The sequence below is a fragment of the Octopus sinensis genome, linkage group LG7 (genome assembly GCF_006345805.1).
Source record: "Octopus sinensis linkage group LG7, ASM634580v1, whole genome shotgun sequence".
Classification (NCBI taxonomy): Eukaryota; Metazoa; Mollusca; class Cephalopoda; order Octopoda; family Octopodidae; genus Octopus; species Octopus sinensis.
Genome location: NC_043003.1, coordinates 102,826,550 through 102,841,549, shown reverse-complemented (window position 1 = coordinate 102,841,549; position 15,000 = coordinate 102,826,550). Strand labels below are relative to the sequence as shown.

At 36.3% G+C, this 15,000-nt stretch overlaps 1 protein-coding gene across 2 annotated transcripts in view; it reads left to right on the top strand.

The window, feature by feature from the left end:
• Positions 1-15,000, top strand: part of LOC115214498 (aryl hydrocarbon receptor nuclear translocator-like protein 1) — a 730,728-nt gene that overhangs the window by 156,476 nt on the left and 559,252 nt on the right. The gene's annotated exons all lie outside the window — the stretch shown is intronic.

Genomic DNA, 15,000 nt, shown 5'->3' with positions numbered 1-15,000 from the left:
CCGTGTCGGTGACACGTAAAAGCACCATCCGTTCGTGTTCGTTGCCAGCCTCGCCTGGCCCCGTGCCGGTGACACGTAAAAGCACCGTCCGTTTGTGGCCGTTTGCCAGCTCTGTCTGGCCCCGTGTTGGTGGCACGTAAAAGCACCATCCGTCCGTGTCCGTTGCCAGCCTCGGCTGGCCCCTGTGCCGGTGACACGTAAAAGCACCGTCCGCTCGTGGCCGTTTGCCAGCTCTGTCTGGCAACCGTGTCGGTGGCACGTAAAAGCACCATCCGTTCGCGTCCATTGCCAGCCTCGGCTGGCCCCCATGCCGGTGACACGTAAAAGCACCGTCCGTTCGTGGCCGGTTGCCAGCTCTGTCTGGCCCCGTGTCGGTGGCACGTAAAAGCACCATCCGTTCGTGTCCGTTGCCAGCTCTGTCTGGCACCTGTGCAGGTGGCACGTAAAAAACACCCACTACACTCGCGGAGTGGTTGGCGTTAGGAAGGGCATCCAGCCGTAGAAACACTGCCAGATCTGACTGGGCCTGACGACGCCTTCCAGCTTCACAGACCCCAGTTGACCCGTCCAACCCATGCTAGCATGGAAAGCGGACGCTAAACGATGATGATGATGATGATGATGATATATATGTATATATATATATATATATATATATAATCCCTATATAAGATACTAAAATATATTAGAATCCTTTGGAAAAAAACTATCTAAAGGATATTTATTTAATATCACAAGGAGAATTATGGCTGTTAAATGGTTAAGAACATTAGAAATCTCTAGAGCATTGGTAGTCTCTATTCTCCCTACCCCACTAACTTTAGTTAAAATACATTCAAATATGCTACTACCATGTTCTTAATGATGAAATTAACCTCTCTGTCTATATATCTACCCTCTTTGTAATGTTGGCAAATAGAATAAATATAAAAATGAACATTGTCTATTTAATTAAACGATTCTATATGTGGTTGAAGAGTGCTCTACATTTTAAAACTGATGTGATACTTACATTGTTTAATTAAATGAAGTAGCATGAAGTGATTGTACTTCTCTACTTTGGATATTCTTGTTGCTTATTTTGATTATAATCACCCCATTTGATTTATATGGATAATACCATACCAAGTTCTGGTGCCTTTTAACTTAAGTACCATATTCATCTGAATCTAAATTTTGCTGAACGTATATATATATATATAATATATAAAAGTTGAAAATTTTCTATGTTTCACTGAAATTTGGCTTTGTCTCTCTGTTTCTCTGTCTGTCTGTCTCTCTCTTTCTATCTCTCTCTCTGTGAGCATGTGTATTTCTATGTGTGTGATTATGTTATATTGGAAACAAAGCTGCACTAATGTTTGATATCCTTTTAAAGGAATTTTCTTATTTCCATATATGGTATTGATTTATTGATTTGGATCAATAATTTCCTTAATCCATTAATGTTTCAAAACCTCTTCAAGTTAGTGTTGCTTAACTGAGGGTCAAATCTGATCAACCACACCAATGTCCTTGACATTCCGGCTATGGCCATTTTGCAATAACATTACAGTAGTTTATCTGTGTAGGATGTGGATTTGAGAAAAAATTGGTTACTACTTCTTGCAGATAGAATGACTGCATAATAGGCCCCTCATTAATTCTTAATAAAAGTATTAGTTGTTCCTATCTTTTTTTATGGTGGGTAGCAAAGAGTATGGGAATGATATTTGTATTTGCTGCTCCCTATCGTCTCCCCTCATCAAACAAAACATTACAAGAAATGAATTACCCTGGAGTGCATTCACTAAAAAAATTAAGGGTATGGCTGATTTTGATTACTGGGGCCAGCTTAAAAAGTTGAATCTTCAGTTTCTCCAGTGCTGCTGCAAGCACTACATAATTTGCACAATGGAGAGACTATACCACCAGCATTTCCCAAACAAGATTAACATTAGATTAAGAATTTATCCAAGGCTGGGACCACATGCCATATGCCCCCTCCACAATTCAGGATCACAACACATAAATTCACTGCAACACAATTTCTTTTCCTCAGAAAACCCAGCTCTGTTTAACATTATCCCAAAATAAATCAAAGAAGAAAAAAATCCCATCACCTTCAAACGAAATATGGATAGGTTTCTTCAAGGGATACCAGACAAGGCATCTATACCTGGATACATCTCAGCCAGCAACTCCCTACTTGAATAGGTCATGATACCACAAAACTTGACTTTAAAATGACTTAACAAATCCTATCAGGTGATGCTATCAAGTTAGACATGCCCAGGGGCCAATCTTTGACTGAAACATATCTAAGTCATCTAAGTTACTGATGGTTGAGTATTCCATTGATATATATATACCCTTAATGTAACCCTCAGGGGAAATCAACATGAGCCAAGATGTAGCACCATTGAGTCTTTGGTTTACAGGTACGTGTCACTTGAAAAATTTCTTTATGGTTTCCATCAAACCAATTTTATTCACAAGACTTGGGTTGACCCTCCCAGGAGAAAAAAAGCATTCTTCTAAGATGTTTCTCATTGGAAGCAAATCTGGGGCCTTACAATTTCAAAGTGAACTTCTGAACCAATTAGCCATTGCAGGTTCTTTGCATATAACTGGTAACTGATCAATTCTTCAATGCCACTAGATTTCAGACTGTGTTAACCATTAACACCAAATTACTTTCAGTGACCAGTCACTCTTTTAGTTTATTACGAGTATATTGTACCTGTGTGCAATTTTTGGCTACATTTCACTATTTATAACACTTTCATGGGTAATATTCTAGTTCTTGGTGCAATTCCAGATATAATGGAAGTGTTATTAATTTTAATTTCATCTTCCTAGTTTTGTTTTGTATTCTTTTATTTTCACTACTTTTACAGACATGACTCTCTGTCACTATTCGTTCCCATTGTTATGAATTTGAATTGGGAGCTTGAGACATAAAGAATCTTTTTCATTGGCTGATTATTCAACCATGAATGCATTGAAGTTTCTCTCTTGATAGAGCTTGGTGATCCTGACTGTTGATCTCCAATGATTCGTCTGCTCGGCATCAATGTAAGAAGTACTGTTGGCTCAGTTGACCTCTTCCACTACATCTTCACAATCTACTATACATAGTTACAGGCTACCTATTTCTTTACTGCCCACAAGGGACTAAATACAGAGGGAACAAACAAGGACAGACAAACGGTTTAAGTCGATTACATCGATCCCAGTGCGTAACTGGTACTTAATTTATCGACCCCGAAAGGATGAAGGGCAAAGTCGACCTCAGCGGAATTTGAACTCAGAACGTAGCGGCAGACGAAATACCTATTTCTTTACTACCCACACGGGGATAAAAACAGAGAGGACAAACAAGGACAGACAAAGGGATTAAGTCGATTACATCAACCTCCAGTGCGTAACTGGTACTTAATTTATCGATCCCGAAAGGATGAAATCAAAGTCGACCTCGGCTACGCATTTCGCCCGGCGTGCTAACGTTTCTGCCAGCTCACCGCAGGCTACCCTTTGGCAAGACGTAGCACCAATTCAGCCACCCTACCGGGGATACAGCAAAGTCATGGGACTGCAGCATGGTGGATTGTATACTATGATGTTCTGCAATGGTGCCTTTTACAACAAGATATAGTCAACTAGTGAAAAAGTGTTTATAGTTGTGTAACCCGTATAAGACTTTAAGTCATAGTTTTCCCATTTATATTAAAATTTGTGTTTTACATGGATTGTCTGAAGTATGTGTTCTGTAGTTCTTGTTGGTTTGTGGTTTTATTTTGATGAGAAAGTTCTTAATGTTGGTGTTCTTGTAATGTATTCTTAGCCTTAGTTTGTGGCTTGATGAAATTATAAATGAGGGAATCCTTCTGTAAAGCAAATACCAGCCTCTTTAAAACATCATGACACTGCATTAATATTATCTGGCAGGGGACATTTTGTGAATCTCAGCCACTTGACATACAATGAGTGCAATGATGTGAATGTCAGAAGAAGGGAAATAGAAAAAGAATCAATGCAAGAATACATGGAAATGGATAATCCAAGAAGACCTTAAGTCATTGGTTTTGAAGGGAATCTATATGAGCCCCTAATGAGTATATTAGTTTCAAATTTTGGCTCTAGTTTGGAGGAAGGGAAAGTTGATTACATTGACCCAGTGCTCAAGTGGTACTTATTTTATCGATCTCCGAAGGGATGAAAGACAAAGTCAATCATAAAGGAATCTCGACTCAGAACATAAAGACCATACAGCGCCTGACGTTAGCATTTCCTTTTGATACAAAATCAAAGAAAAATTAGTTAACATGAAAGACTTATTAGCTTCCGTGGTGCAGTGGCAACAGCAACAACAGTAGCAACAACAACAACAACAACAACAACAACAACAACAACAACAGTTACAGCAGCAATTACAACAACAACAATACCAACAGTTGCTGGAATTAAAATTGAAGTCCAAAAATACTTAAGGTTCGTTCTCGCTACGGCGTAGCAAACGCAATTGTAGAATTTAGTTATAACCTAGAAGAGGGTATTATTTTTCTCCATATTTCCAAAGACGGACAATGAAAAGGTTCGGCTACTTTTAAGAAAATTATCCCCTGCCGAACACGAAAAATTCTGTAACTACATTCTGCCAAAAAAATTATGTGACATTTTTTTTTCGATAAAACAATTAAATTGTTATCGAAAATTTTCATTGAGAAGTTTCCTGTTCAACACTCGCTGGGAGGGTTTGAATTTGGTAAAAAAAAGATGATTTCATCACCTATGCCGGAGTCGTCAATCGAGAATGCGAAAAATCCAAACTAAAAAAATTATGCCCGGACATGTTCAAATGTCTAATTTTGTTCAAGGGTTAATTGCAAACAAAGATGCAGAAATACGTGGCCGGGTATTGACAAAATTAGAACAGGACCAGAATTTGACTCTATAGACAGTGGCAGAGGAATGTCAGAGAATTATTAGTCTACGATATGACACAAATAAAATCGAAGAAAAGGATTACTCTCACATACATGCATGTCGATCTGTACGGATAAAAAAAAGGGAAAACAAAGATCAGGACCCAATCCATGCTATGGGTGCGGAAGTCTTCATTTTAAAAATGTTTTAACTGTCAAAAAATCGGAAACTTTAAAAATGGAAACTTAAAAAATTGCGTAAAGTGTCTCAGGAAAAAAATTACATTTTGGGGGCGAAATGATAACTGAGGTTACATTTCGGGGTAAAACCTTGACAGCAAAAGTTTTTGTGTTAAATAATGCAACAAACTTGTTCGGTACTGACTGGATGGAAGTGTTTAATTTATGGGATCTCCCCATAAATCTGTTCTGTAAAAACGTAAATGGTTTGTGCATTAAAACAAGTTGTCAGACGAACTGAAAGAAAAAAGAAAAAATATTTTTCCTGAAGTTCTGTTCGAATTAGGTCTGTGGACCAATACAAAGGCGTGTTTTCAAATAAAAGAAAACGCCATACCAGTATTTAAGACAAAACGAATGGTACCCTTCGCAGCGACGAAGCAAGTCAACGAAGAACTAGAGAGACTAGAAAAAATTAGAGTTATCCAAAAAGTGGAATATTCTAAATGGGCAGCACCAACTGCGTATATTAAGAAAAGAAAATTATAAAATCAGAGTGTGCGCTGATTTTTCCATTGGTCTAAACGAATGTCTTAAAACGTGCCACTAACCGCTACCTACTCTGGAGGATATTTTTGCGAAATTAAACGGTAGAAAGATATTTTCTAAATTGGATCTCTCTGACGCGTACCTACAAATTAGAGTAGACGATGAATGCTCGAAATACCTAACAGGTAACACACATAAAAGACTGTATAAGTACAACAGGTTACCATTTGGTTTAAAAGTCGCACCAGGGATTTTTCAACAGATTATGGATGTAATGTTAGCGGACTGTGAATTCGCAATTCCATATCTGAACGATATACTCATTAAAAGCGACGGTGGTTCATGCTACACGTTCTCTGATATCAGCGGAGAAAAATTATGGTCAAATAGACAAAGAAGCTCTAGCGATCATTTTTGCCGTGAAAAAATTTCACAGATTTTTGCACGGTAGAAGTTTTCTGCTACAGACTGATACCGACCATTACTATCGATATTTGGATCGAAAAGAGGAATTCTTGCTTATATTGCTAATAGGTGACTACATGAGCAGCGATATTATTAAACTACGATTTCAAGATTTGCTTGTCAGTTGATTGACCTTAACCAGTTGAGCATGTCCCTTAGTGGCTGACGATATGTGCATCTCTGATCACGAGCAGAAGTAGTGGGGGAGCATCATAGCCGTGTGTTGAAAGGAATTCTTAGAGTTTTGGATAATTCACCCTTGGAAACATGGGTGTTTCGTTCAACATCCTTAAACAATCCTTATTCAGGGACTTTTTGAGTGGGATGGGTTACTCGACCAGAAGAATATTCTAACTGTGCTGTTTATCTTGATATGAGATCACCATGTCGCGCACATATGGTTGTGATGCATGTGCCTGGTGTACCCTTATCGGACGGGTAGTCATGATGGGTATACTGGGCTTCGCATATTTTACCCCAGTGTCACTTTGATGGCATGCACTGCTCTCTCACTCAATAATAATAATAATAAAGATTACCATGAAGTAGAGTTAGCATTACCTTTAATTCCGTTATATATATATATATATATATATATATATTATATATATATATATATATATAATATATATATATATATAGAGAGAGAGAGAGAGAGAGAGAGATAGATATTCAGCTTCAAATAGACCTACACATGTCTATACTGCATCGATTAATAACCGTTGCAATTGCGACTTTATTATAAAACCTTGCAATTTCTTATATGTATATATTTAATTCTTTAATTCTTTAAAATGTTTCAGCTTCAAAACTGCGGTCGTGATGGGGTACCATCGTTGACTATGTTACGCCATTATTTGAAACCTTCTCTAACATGCGGCATTTTGTCAATGAGGGAGTTTGATGCTGCTGCCCTCATCTGCCGTAAGATAGGCTCATCTCGAACCCTTGATAAGAAGAGAAGCAGTTTTATTTTAAAGACACATCCACACCATGCAGGTCTCTGAGGCATTTTGGAAGGATATTGAAGAGCTGTGAGTCCTTGGAACCCAAGCTGTTACAGTATCTGGTTCTGTATTTTGATGGTGATGCAGGGATCTTTGGCTCTATGCAGTGGTACCCCGTTTTACTGTTTGAATAACTTTCAATACCAAATTTCGGTAAAAGGACTTCCAGGATTTTCCAGATGTATATTACTGCATATCTTTCCCGTCTTCGTTCTAGGGAGAGGAGTTTTAATTCTTTCAGTTGCACTGAGATTATTTTCTTTGTGTAGCTTCGTTGGATTGCTTCAAGTTCCACCGTGAATTTTATATTGTGTGGCGACCATAGTTGGGAGCAGTAGTCCAAGCGGACATATGAGGGGCTGCTGAAAAGTTTCTGGCATTAAGGGTATTATTCTATCTATTCCGCGTGAGCAGATAAAACAAGGGACAACTGATGAAGGAAATATTCTTTATGTTGCATGTCTCGTTTCTCTGTTTTTTTCGTTGTTCGAAAAAAAAATTCGTTTTCTCTGTTCTTTATGTTCTCGTTTCCCATTTTGTCTACGTTTTTTGATATCCTGTACCCATATATGCATGCATATATATATATATATATATATAATATATATATATATATATATATATATATATATATATGTGTGTGTGTGTGTGTGGTGTGTGTGTGTGTGTGTAGGTATGTACATATGGCATCATCCCAGGGTGATATTTTGTGAAGTACTGTTTTTAACGATTGAGAATTCATTAATGACTCATTTAATTATTTTGTTTTCATTTTGTTAAATGTTTTCAGTGTTAAGATGTGGGCATGGCAGCATGAGTACATATCTAGCAAACTGGAATATACCAGCAACATTGATAGGGAGAGTAGTCTTTCCTAGACCTCTGATAGATGTATTCCAATATCACCTTGAAGGATATGCCTTTGCTATTCAAAAATAGGACACAGCTACTAAGTTCCTGATCAATGGAAAAGATAAGGATGCTTCCAAAACTCTGCATTGAAATAGAAAATATCGATTGTGCTATGTCATAGAGGAAGATATCATCTTCATCTTGGTTAGGTTTCCAAAAATGTCCACAAGGTACTATCTTTGCATGAGATGGGATATCATTGCCAAAAATATACATGCAAAGTAATCCACACGAAGAATTATTCTGACAATCATATGAAAGGAATACTAGAACCAAAATGTATATGCACCGTTGAAAATAAGGAATACTGGAGGAATATTCCAACGAATACAGGGATTCAGTACAAATACAATATTTGATATTGTTGAGAGACATCATATATGATTCTTACTCTGTTGTAAAAGTCAATACCATGCCAATGTGAATGTCTCGTCCAAAGTTGTGGAACAAAAGAACATCTATTATGAATTAATCTGGAACTTACAGCTCTTGTATAGTGTATGGATCAGTGATTCTTAACAGGGGTCCATATGGCCCTTAGGGATCCATATCAGATTTTGTTAAAATTTAAGTGCAATAAATTGCTTGTACTTCACAAAATAGTTTAACTGTTTTTATACAAATCCTAAAAATATTGAATAATAAAAGCACCATAGGGCTTTTTAAAACACTGAATGACTAAGAGATCCATTAGAGTAAAAATAAGAATCAAAAGGTTCCATTGACAAAATATCGCTGAGAATCTCTGGCATGGATAGTCATTTGACCCTAAAACCATATCGGCACAGAGCTATGTAACAATAGAGTTGCATAAAAGCCTTGAAAAGCAGTGACTTTTCTTTCGAAGAAAGAACAGAAGAAACATATTTGTATCCTTTTAAATCCATTCAATTAGGAATATAATGAAGATTTGTTGAGCAGTTCAGGGATTCTCCATTTCAGGTCTCTGGAATGAATGCAAATACACAAAAACATTTTATCTTTTACTTGTTTCAGTCATTAGACTACGGCCATGCTGGGGCACTGCCTTGAGGAAATTCAGTCAAACCAATCAGCCTCAGGACTTATTTTCGTTTTAAACCTGGTACAAATTCTCTTTTGTTGAACCACTAAGTTACAGCGCATGTGTCTGTGTGTATGTGTGTGTCTGTGTGTATGTGTGAGTGTGAGTGTGTTTGTGTCATTTGTGTTTGTCTCCCACCACCACTTGACAACCAGTATTGGTGTGTTTACAAACCTGTAACTTAGTGGTTCAACAAAAGAGAATTTGTACCAGGTTTAAAACGAAAATAAGTCCTGAGGCTGATTGGTTTGACTGAATTTCCTCAAGGCAGTGCCCCAGCATGGCCGTAGTCTAATGACTGAAACAAGTAAAAGATAAAATGTTTTTGTGTATTTGCATTCATTCCAGAGACCTGAAATGGAGAATCCCTGAACTGCTCAACAAATCTTCATTGTATTCCTAATCTAGAAGGATACAAATAAGCCTCTTTTGTTCTGTCTTCGAAAGAAAAGTCACTTGTGTGTGTGTAGTACATATGTATGCATGAATGTAAGTATGTACACAAGCATGCATGCATGTACTTACATATGTATATTTATATGTATGCATACATGTATGAATTTATGTACGAATGTAAACATGATATGGCCTTGCAGCTTGCTGGATCCTTTGAAGCCATCCTCCACATGCCAGTATGGAAAAAATGATAATGATGACATCCACCAACAATTAAAGCTGTGAAAATGCTGTATAATGGCATTAGATACTTGTACAATATGGTGACATTCTATAAGAAGGCCACAGGCACTTTTTTTAAAAGAAACTATGGAAGGCCAAACTGACAGGCTTAATTTGTTTGTGATAGCATGGTCAAATTTTGCAACCAAGCATAAAAACAGTCATTTGGTATGGAAAAAAATTGCTTGCTACTTGTCTAAACATTATTCTTCCATTCTTTTACTTGTTTCAGTCGTCAAACTGCAGCCATACTGGAGCACTGCCTTTACTGGTTTTAGTTAAACCCCAGGACTTACTTTTTAAGCCCAGTATTTACTCTGTCGGTGTCTTTTGCTGAACCGTTAAGTTACAGAGGCATAAACACATCAACATCAGTTGTCAAGCAGTGGTGGAGAAGAAAGACAGACACAAAGACACACACACACACTCACACACACACAGACACACACACACACATGAACATATATATACAATGGGCTTCTTTCAGTTTCCATCTACCAAATCTACTCACAGGTTTTTGGTTGGCTTGAGGATATAGTAGAAGACACTTGCCCTAGGTGCTGCACAGTGGGACTGAACCCAGAACCATGTGGTTGGCAAACAAGCTTCTTACAATAGAGCCATGCTTAGGGTTTTAAACAGATGCTGCAATCAATCCTTTTATGACTATTGTGTGACTAAGAAAGTAGTAACTCATAAGTAATCAAGTAGAGGGAAAGAAGTTAGTGTGGAAATGTATTGAACAACACACATACACTCACATACACACAGACACACACAAACAGATATGCACACTCATACATTTATACTCCCACATCTATTCCTGCCTCTCTGTGTATGTGTGTGTGTGCACATGTGTGTATGTATGTATATATGTATATGTGTATACTCCTGTCACAACCTGGGACCTTGAAGACTGCTATAATGCAAAAAAGTATACTAGTCCCTTAATATTTTATATTCAATATTTCATCTATTCAATAAGACAATCAATACTTCATTTAATTTTACTATATATATATATATTATTTATACTATATATTCTAAATTCTACATTAATATTATAAAGAATATAAATAAAACATAAAATACAGACAGTTGGAATTTCTTTGAATAATATATATCCCTCTATACACAATCATACAACCTCCTTTTTATTTATATACCTATATATATTACGGAGATGTACTTGCATAGCGATGCGGCATGAAGTTTTGTCAGTGAACAGGTGGCGGTCTCAAAGCGACAAAAATATTTTGACAAATTAAATTTAAATGTTGAAGTGAATCTAACGGTTTTTGTGTGTTTCTTAAACAGCTTATAAACACCTTCCATGCTGCAATTGTTATGATTGATTGATTGATTGATTCTAGTTTCAGCTTATGAGCTGTGGCCATGCTGGGGCATATATATATATATATAAATTTTATTTTTCATAACGAGATAAAAAACCAAGGCTGAGTAGATTTTAGAACATTTATAGATAGAAGGTCTTACAGCTGTTTCCAGGATATTTATTATATCCCTTCATCGGAAACGGTGTAAAAGGATAGTTAAGTAATAGTTAAATTAGATATGATACAAAATAGAGGTGGAGGAAAGAAAATATGCATATATTATTATCTCCCTTTCACTCAGCCCCTTTCTTTTGGCGATTTTGTCATGTGGAACTATTAATCTCTATGAAATTTGTTTTTCTCTCTACATTTTTTATCATTCCTTCTCTTTTTTCCCTCTTAATACTTTCTGTTGAAGAGCGTAGGCTTGAAACACAAAATCTTTTCCATTCTTCCTGAACATCTAACTAATACACCTACCTGTTTTTCCTTCATCTGTCTTTGTCCTTTGTTTTCTGTAAATTTGAACTATATATATATATATATGTGTGTGTGTTTCCGCCGAGGTCGACTTTGCCTTTCATCCTTTTGGGGTTGATAAATTAAGTGCCAGTTATGCACTGGGGTCGATGTAATCGACTTAATTCGTTTGTCTGTCCTTGTTTGTCTCCTCTGTGTTTATCCCCATGTGGGCAGTAAATAAATATATATAAATGTGTGTGTGTGTGTGTGTGTGTGTGTGCGCGTGTGTTTGTGTGCGTGTGTGTGTGTGCGCATGTGTTTGTGTGTGAGTGTATGTATATGTATATACATACATGTATATTTGCATAGGCATTGCGATATTAATAACTTGGGGTAGAGCTCAATACACACATGTTTCTGAATGAAGCATTCGTTGAGTACAGAACAGTAATAAGATCTTCTGTGATGTGATCTTTGCAGTGTGGGGTCGCACATTGTCCTCATGAAACATCACTCCTTTCCGACTCATTAAAGCTGGTCTTTTTTTCTTCAAAGCTTGGTTCAAACGCTCTAATTGCTGACAGTAGACTTGAGCATTGGTTGTTGCATTAGGTGGTAACAATTCAAAGTGAATTACTCCTTTGCAATCCTACCAGATAGAGAGCAGAACCTTTTTCCCATGAAGATCCCTTCTTGGTTGTGGTTGAGCTTTTTTCCTTTTACCAAGCCACTATTTATGGCATTGAACATTTCAATAGAAGATCCATTTTTCGTCACCAGTCACAAGTCTATCCAAAAAGGTTGAACTGAGTTCACAAGAATGGAGAGAAAAGCAGATGTCAACTCAGGATTTGCAGTTGCTTTCGAACAATTCATGAGGCACCCATTTTCTAAGTTTAGGAAGCTTTCCCAGTTGTTGAAGATGACGATGAACAGTTGTATGGTTTGAACTAAACTTTATTGCCAATTATTCAACTGATAATGCAGGATTTTCTTCAAGTAATGCCTCAAGGAGCTTATCATCAAACTCAACTGGACGTAATGTTTGATCTTCCTCTTCAAGGCTGAAATCTCCATTTCTGAATTTTGCAAGCCACCTTCTGTAAGTTCTTTCATTCAAGCATTCTTTCCCATAAACTGAATGCATGTTTCGAGTTGATTCGGTTGCAGAGTTTCCTTTTTTGTACTCATAAAGCATTATGTGCCTCAAATGCTCTTTGGATACTTCCATGTTAGAAAGTGTTTTAGTCAAAGAAATTTTAATTCTATTATTCTGTAAAATAATATTTAATAAGTTTAAATGTATACAAATGCATAAAAATAATTTTTAATTCCATTAGGTATTCTAAAATACTATTAAATTTCATTCAATTTTAAAAAAGGTAAAATCAAACAGAACTTATGGGGTGACCTGATAGATTCAACATGGTAGCACAGTCGTTCTCCTGCAATAAGAACCAACATAAGCCACTGATAGGAATAGGAATCATATGTAAGATAACCAAGCTTCCTACCCAGGAGGAGCATGAATCTCTCTTCAACTTAATGCCATGAAACTAAAGTTAATCGTTAGGGGTCTCTATGTGATTGTTTGACATGCTAGAAATAACAGACAAATTTCCCTTAAATCACACCCTACTATCTTAAAGAAAGGGCATATTGCTTAATATAGATGGTTACATTGGATAAATTGAATTGACAGAATCAGTAGAGAATCAAACAGAATGATTTGTGGTATTTGTTTCAGTTCCCTGCATTTTTAGTTCAAATCTCATTGAGGTTTAGTTTTGCTTTTCATCATTTTGGGTTTGATATACAAAATAAGAGTTCAGGATTGGGTTCATTATTCCTCTGTTTCTTTTTGAAAGAAGTCAGTTGCTTGCAGACCCGAAGAAGGATGTGCTCTACAATGTTTAAAGAGCTATGCCGCACGACTCTATGGCACAACAACGCTTCTGTGGCATACAATGTGACCTCTATATAGTCATAGCAGTGCCTCAATGCACAGTGCAGTCATAGATATAAAAAAGCTGGGACAGCTTTGGTTGGAATATCTTTGATCAATATCTTAATTTGATCAGGTGCAATTTGGGGTTAGATTTGGGACCACTAACAGTAAGCCAGTGAAAGAACTTCTGCATGATCAGACAACCTCCTAGAAATAGCAGCTAATCCTCTCTCAAATCACACTACCATCTTATATAAGAACATTATATAAGCGCAGGAGTGGCTGTATGGTAAGTAGCTTGCTTACCAACCACATGATCCCGGGTACAGTCCCACTGCATGGCACCTTGGGCAAGTGTCTTCTTCTATAGCCTCGGGCCGACCAAAGCCTTGTGAGTGGATTTGGTAGACGGAAACTGGAAGAAGCCCGTCGTATATGTATATATATGTATATGTATATATGTGTTTGTGTTTGTCCCCCAACATCGCTTGACAACCGATGCTGGTGTGTTTACGTCCCTGTAACTTAGTGGTTCGGCAAAAGAGAGTGATAGAATAAGTACTAGGCTTACAAAGAATAAGCTCTGGGGTCGATTTGCTCGACTATAAAGGCAGTGCTCCAGCATGGCCACAGTCAAATGCCTGAAACAAGTAAAAGAGTAAAAAAGAGTAAAGAGTAAGCATTAAATGATGATGGCTAAATTATCCATTATTATATACTGCTGTCCTAACCAACCTTAAGAAGAGACTTGGTAAGTGTTGATCCGGAAAGAAGAGACTTGGTAAGTGTTGATCCGGAAACACTTACCAATAACAACCAGACTATAAAATTCCCTCTGAAGCACTGGGATACCCTTTAGATTTTCATTTTTACATTCTGTTTCAATTAACATCATTATTAAGGTTTCCAATCATGAAAGAAACCTTGTCCTTTCTGAAAAGCAACAACAAAGATCATGTTTTTTCATGAGAATTCAATTGAAATCAATTGAACTGATTAAATTAATATTATATTCAGTTCAATTGGAAATGGTCTCAACTTACAGTAGTTATCCATGTTTTTGATTCTATTTCCAGAGGGGTTTTTTTTTTTCAGTTGGTATTATCAAATGTTTCTTCTTTCTCTCTCTTCTTCTCTGTACTCATAACATGAAAAGGAAAATTTTCAAATATGTCCTAGCACAAGACATTATTTTCTGTGAGCATTAAATTAATTAAGTGAATAATAATAATAATAATAATAATAATAAATAATAATAATAATAATAATAATATAATAATAATAATTATAGTAGTAGTAGTAATAATAATAATAATAATAATAATAATAATAATAATAATATTAATAATAATAATAATAATAATAATAATAATAATAATTATAGTAGTAGTAGTAATAATAATAATAATAATAATAATTATAGTAGTAGTAGTAGTAATAATAATAATAATAATAATAATAATAATAATAATTATAGTAGTAGTAGTAGTAA